This window comes from Diuraphis noxia, unplaced genomic scaffold (assembly GCF_037042655.1).
Source record: "Diuraphis noxia isolate RWA-SAM2 unplaced genomic scaffold, SU_Dnox_SAM2 contig0001, whole genome shotgun sequence".
Classification (NCBI taxonomy): Eukaryota; Metazoa; Arthropoda; class Insecta; order Hemiptera; family Aphididae; genus Diuraphis; species Diuraphis noxia.
Genome location: NW_028301711.1, coordinates 19,646,288 through 19,652,033, shown reverse-complemented (window position 1 = coordinate 19,652,033; position 5,746 = coordinate 19,646,288). Strand labels below are relative to the sequence as shown.

The 5,746-nt window shown below is 25.8% G+C and overlaps 1 long non-coding RNA gene across 1 annotated transcript; it reads right to left on the bottom strand.

Annotated features, from left to right (window-relative positions):
- Positions 1-366: 366 nt before the first annotated feature.
- On the bottom strand, positions 367-1,499 carry LOC149060237 (uncharacterized). The gene is made up of 2 exons (XR_016189957.1): positions 1,236-1,499; positions 367-613 (listed from the first exon to the last, which is right to left on the bottom strand). It is a non-coding gene; the product is annotated as an uncharacterized LOC149060237 (long non-coding RNA).
- Between the last annotated feature and the right edge of the window lie 4,247 nt (positions 1,500-5,746).

Here is a 5,746-nt window from a genome sequence, read left to right as displayed (position 1 = left end):
AAAAATTAAATGTTCGCTGGAAAGTCGAATAAATTTTTTTATGATCGTTTTAAGTTAAAATTTGTACAACATTGAATATTCTTTCGATTTCTCATTGGAACGATTTTCTTATTTTAGATTCTGAACGAAGTGATGAATGTATTGATTTTACAATGATGTGTGTGTTTTTTTTGTGTGTCTGTGTACAGCATAACTAGTCGAAATAATGCTTCGATTTTAAAGTTTGGGGGTGGTGTCCGATGTAAATGTGAATATCATTGGACTCAGTGCCGGGTTAGCGAATATGCCGCCTGGGGGCAGATTTTAAAATGCCGGCCTTTACAAACCTGTACCCATCATAAAAAAATAACGTACAAAACAACAGTGTTAAAATTGTTTAATTTATATATATTTATAAGCATATCGTAAAATCAGTAGTTTTAGTATCATTATAACTTTTTCCTAGCTTTCTGTACAGCAAATTCTTTAACAAAATCATTCCAATCCATACTTTAAAGGACACAATTCTAAATATATTCATTAGAGCCAACGATGACATCTATTCATCTGATAATTGAAAGGTTTCGTCATCGGTTTTTAACGATTTTTCAATTAATACACCAGAATCGTGTTTCTGGAAATTTTAAAAGATCATATTTTAGTAACTAATCTAAATTTCACAATCCACGGGTAAATCAATTTAAGGTTAGGTTAGGTTATCAAAAAATACAGAATATTTTATTCTGTAAAATAAAAACATAAAACATCATTCTTACAATATGTAGGTAGATTATGATTGAATAAATTTATTGGCAAATCAAAACCGAATTAAACAAATAAAAACTTACATTCTGCAGATTAGCAAACTATTTTAACTATTTAACAACAATATTTGATAAATGACAAAATTTAAAAAAATATTTTAAATAATCAAAGTAATAATAAAGTTAAAAAAAAAACTTTAAAACATTGGATTTGGATAATTGGATACAAGTATACAACAGTTAATAAAAATTATTGCATAATATTATGTTAAATAATGCTGATCCACCATTTATATAAAATAGTCAATAGAAAAATGAAATCTAATAAAATACAATCGTAGTCTGAAGTATTTAAAATTAATTATAAATTCGTTTTAAAAACTTTAGCATAAATATTATCGCGACTATTCATATTTTATATTCTTCATTATTATTTAATAAATAGGTATGTAAACACTACTATATAATATTATTAAACACGAAAGTTCTTACTTTTTTGAAAAAACTTTGAATTTTAGGCGTCTGAGAAATAATTAGTTTGTCATTTTTATTTTTTTCCTCAGCTCTTTTGCGAAATTCAGCACCACTTAACTTTATGCGTTTTCCACTCATATTAATTGATGAAAAACTGCTGTTAGGAAATATTAATTTCGTTTTTTCAATTTTAAATAAATATGACTTGACACTTGACAGTTGACGAGACTACGAGTACGTTCTACTACTACGAGACCCGAAAGACGAACAGATAACAGATAACCGAACCTATAATATAGCCATACGGGTATGAAACAAACACGACTATATTATTTACTGCTTTAAACATATTTAATATTGTGTACGATATTTCTACTGGAAAATATTACGATAATATGAACAAAAATAGAAATGCGTCGCCGCTTGGCCGTCGGTCCGAGCGCTATAATAATAATATGGTCTTTCTATTATATTAATAATACGCTGAAAGTTCACGTAATAATTCTGTGGTAGGCGATTCGATATAAATATCTAATATAATATTACAGTTATTATTTGTTATACACATTTTTCAATGAATGATGATTCTTCCAAAAAATTAAAATATATTAGAAAAATTCAAAACTCTCGTTTTCACTGTTAAGAATTAGCCGCCCCTAAAAAATTGCCGCCCGGGGCAAATGCCCCCTTTGCCCCCCCTTAACCCGGCACTGTCATTGGTGCATTATAGAGGTCAAAAGTAAACATTTTCCAACAGTTTTCAAAAAAGAAATGACAGAAAAACGGGAATTTTTACGCAAAACCAGTTTTCGACTAAATCGATTTTTTTATATGGTTGTAATTCAAAAACTAATCACTGTAAATACTTGAAATTTTCACCAAATGTTTATATTGGTGATATCTAAATACAGTTTAATTTTTTTAATTTTTTGACTTTTTTGAGTTATTTATAGACCACTGAAATTTTCAAATTTTTTTTGAAGTGTCGGTAAAAAAATGTTGGACGACCAAATAACTTGAAATAAATTTGTATTAAATATACAAGGTTCCTTATGAGTTGTTCTTATTGTAGCTAAAAAAAAATTAAAAATCGTAAGTCACAATTTTTTTTATAAGCGTTTATATTTCAAATTTTTACGAAATCTGTCGAAAACGCGAAAATTTGCAAGTAATTTTGAAGTTGAAAAAACATAAATTTTTTTGCGTTTATAACTAAGGATTAAAAATACAACACTAAGTTTTCCATAAGTTTTCCTTCAAGTAGCTATAGAGAAAACTCGAAGCATCATTATAGGAAAAATTTTAAGTGCGTTTGAATTTTAAATTTTTACGAAATAGAGTAACGATAACGATTTATCCTGAAACGATTTTAAATATTCGTTATTATTCAAAAAGTATAAGTCGTAGATACTTGAAAATTTTATCAGTTATTTAGATTGGCATTTTCTTTACATGATTTAATTTTAAAAATATTTTGACTTTTTTGAGATATTTATAGACGTCGGAAATTTTCAATTTGTCTGAAAATTTTTTTTAAAGTGTCGATAAAAATTTTTTGGCCCTGTCAAAATACTTGAGAATTTAATACAAGGCTCATAATATGTTTTTACAATAGCAGTTGAAAAATAAAAGCAATATACATACAATATACATACAATATAGTCACAAATTTTTTTTATAAGCATTTAAAATTCAAATTTTGACTAAATACGTAAAAATTACGACAATGTTCAAATTATCTTAGATAGAAATACATAAATGTTTTTCTTTTTAAAATCTAAGATTTGAAAATTTAATACAAGGCTCCTATCATATTTTTACAATAGCAGTTGAAAAATAAAATAAATATATATGCATAATTTTTGTTTTAAAGCATTCAAAGTTTGAATTTTGGCAAAATACGTAAAAATCACGAAAATTCGCAAATTATTTTAAACTAGAAATTCTTAAAGTATTTTCCTTTTATATCTAAGATTTGAAAATTTAATACAAGGATCCTAACATATTTTTACAATATCAGTTGAAAAATAAAAGAAATATATAGTCACAAATTTTTTTTATAAGAATTTACAGTTCAAATTTTGACTAAATACATAAAAATTCCGGCAATGTTCAAATTATCTTAGATAGAAATTCATAAAAGTTTTTCTTTTTAATTCTAAGATTTTAAAATTTAATACAAGGCTCCTAAAATATTTTTACAATAGCAGTTGCAGCAAAATAAAAGAAATACATAGTCACAATTTTTTTTTACAAGCATTTAAATTTTAATTTTGACAACATACGTAAAAATCACGAAAATTTGCAAATTATTTTAAGCTGGAAATTCATAAAAAACTTTCTTTTTAAATCTAAGATTTGAAAATTTTTAATAATCTATAATATACCCTAGACAGATAAACCATCTACGTTCAGAATCGTTTTTCGTATACAATGATACCTATCATTGCATTCAAATTTAACCTACCCTAGTCAGAGGTCCACCCCACCCCCTAATGTACGGCAGAGCGATACCCACTTACTCGTTTTTTTTACGTATTAAGTCCATATTTGAACTTCAAATGCTAGTAAAAAAGATCGTGCCTATGTATTTTTATAATTTTATAATCACTATAAGAAGAACTTATGAGGAACTTTGTATTAAATTTTCAAGTATTTTGATAGGGCCATAAAAATTTTATCGACATTTTCAAATATCTACGACTTATACTTTTTGAATAATAACAAATGTTTAAAATCATTTCCGGTATCATTTTTTACCGGCACTTCAAAAAAAAATTCTCAAAAAAATTGAAAATTTCAGTGGTCTATAAATAACTCAAAATTTTTTGAAAATTAAACTGTATATAGATAACACTAAAATAAACATTTGGTGAAAATTTAAAGTATTTACAGTGATTAGTTTTTGAATGACAACCATATAAAAAAATCGATTTGGTCGAAAACTGATTTTGCGTAAAAATTCCCGTTTTACTGTCATTTTTTTTTTTGTTTTTCTCGATTTTTTGGAAAACTGTTGGAAAATTTTTACTTTTGACCTCTATAATGCACCAAGGATATTCACTTTTACATCGGTCACAAGTAGCACATAGATGTTCTTAGTATATTATAAGAATATTCGTAAAGAAGACAATATGTATTATTCATTTATTATCCGTGATTGTTCTATATATGCACTATAGATCTGCTTACATTCATCAAAACTAGCAAAATGAGTCGACTATAGATACTCTATTCTATCTTCTATTAATCTTTTTTAGAATATTCATGTCATATGTACAAATATTCATATACCTAATAATCATTGGATAATTATTGTAAATTGTTCACTTCATATTAAAAGAATATTCTTATTAAACTGTATTATTTCGACTAGTTATGCTGTACACAGACACAAAAAAAAAAATGAGAAAAACATAATCGAAGTGATTCCAAGTAATTGGATTAAAAATTTTGAGTCATGTTTCTGGCCCTTATAATTTGGTTCAATTAAATTGCAATCAGCAATAAAAAACCGATTAACTCCAGAAAATGATTGGAAACTGTATCCAATAAAAGTGATATGCAATAAAATGTTCACCATGTATAAAGATGCTTCAAAATTTGCAAATGAAACCCTTGCACAAAGTTCATCAGAAAGTGAACTATTAGTTGCTAAAATTACATCAACTAAACGTAAAAAAAAAATTAAAGCAATTGATTTTAGTGGATCAAGTAGTGACGATAAACATTCAGATAATGAACTACCGCCATTTCCAAAGTTCAAAAGTAAGATATATGCTTTGCAGCAAATTATTAAATTATTAAATTATTGTGACCGATGATGATAACTATATATAGGTACTAATGTATATTAATATGTTTAAATAATATTATGTTATTATCATCCTATTACAGTATACATGCAATTTATATTTTTATCTTGCGGCTCCGTGCCTTCATGTGTCTGTGTTACTTATTATAGAAGAGATTAAATGGTTTGGCTATGTTATCGATTCACAGAAATGAACAAATTACTACTGATGTTTTGAAGGAATTGAGCTTTAAAAAAAGGCGTCTTGAATTTATTATTTAAATTACTTTGTATAATAATTTTAAGTGTATTTATTATTTCTATTTTCTATTTTAAAAATTATTATTATTTGCTTTTATTTTTATTTTTAAATTTTAAAACTATGTTTACAGTAGGTATTTTATACATGTATGATTTAAATTACATAAAAATTACTACTTTTAATTAAATAAATAAAAATTGTATCATTACAATATTTGATGAGTATATTATGAACTTGGTGGTAGTAAATGTAAAACAGAGAAATATTGCAACCAATTAACAAATAAGTAGGTATATACCGATATTATCTGGACACCCCCCCAAAAAACATACAAAATACGCCACTGGCTTTGCTAATAGTGCTAATACATTGGTATTCCTTCAGATACCTTTGTATCGTTGTGTTATAAATGTTATAATACAAAAACTATTTTTAATTTTTAGAAAATAATTCTAAAGAAACAGAATCCTGTAT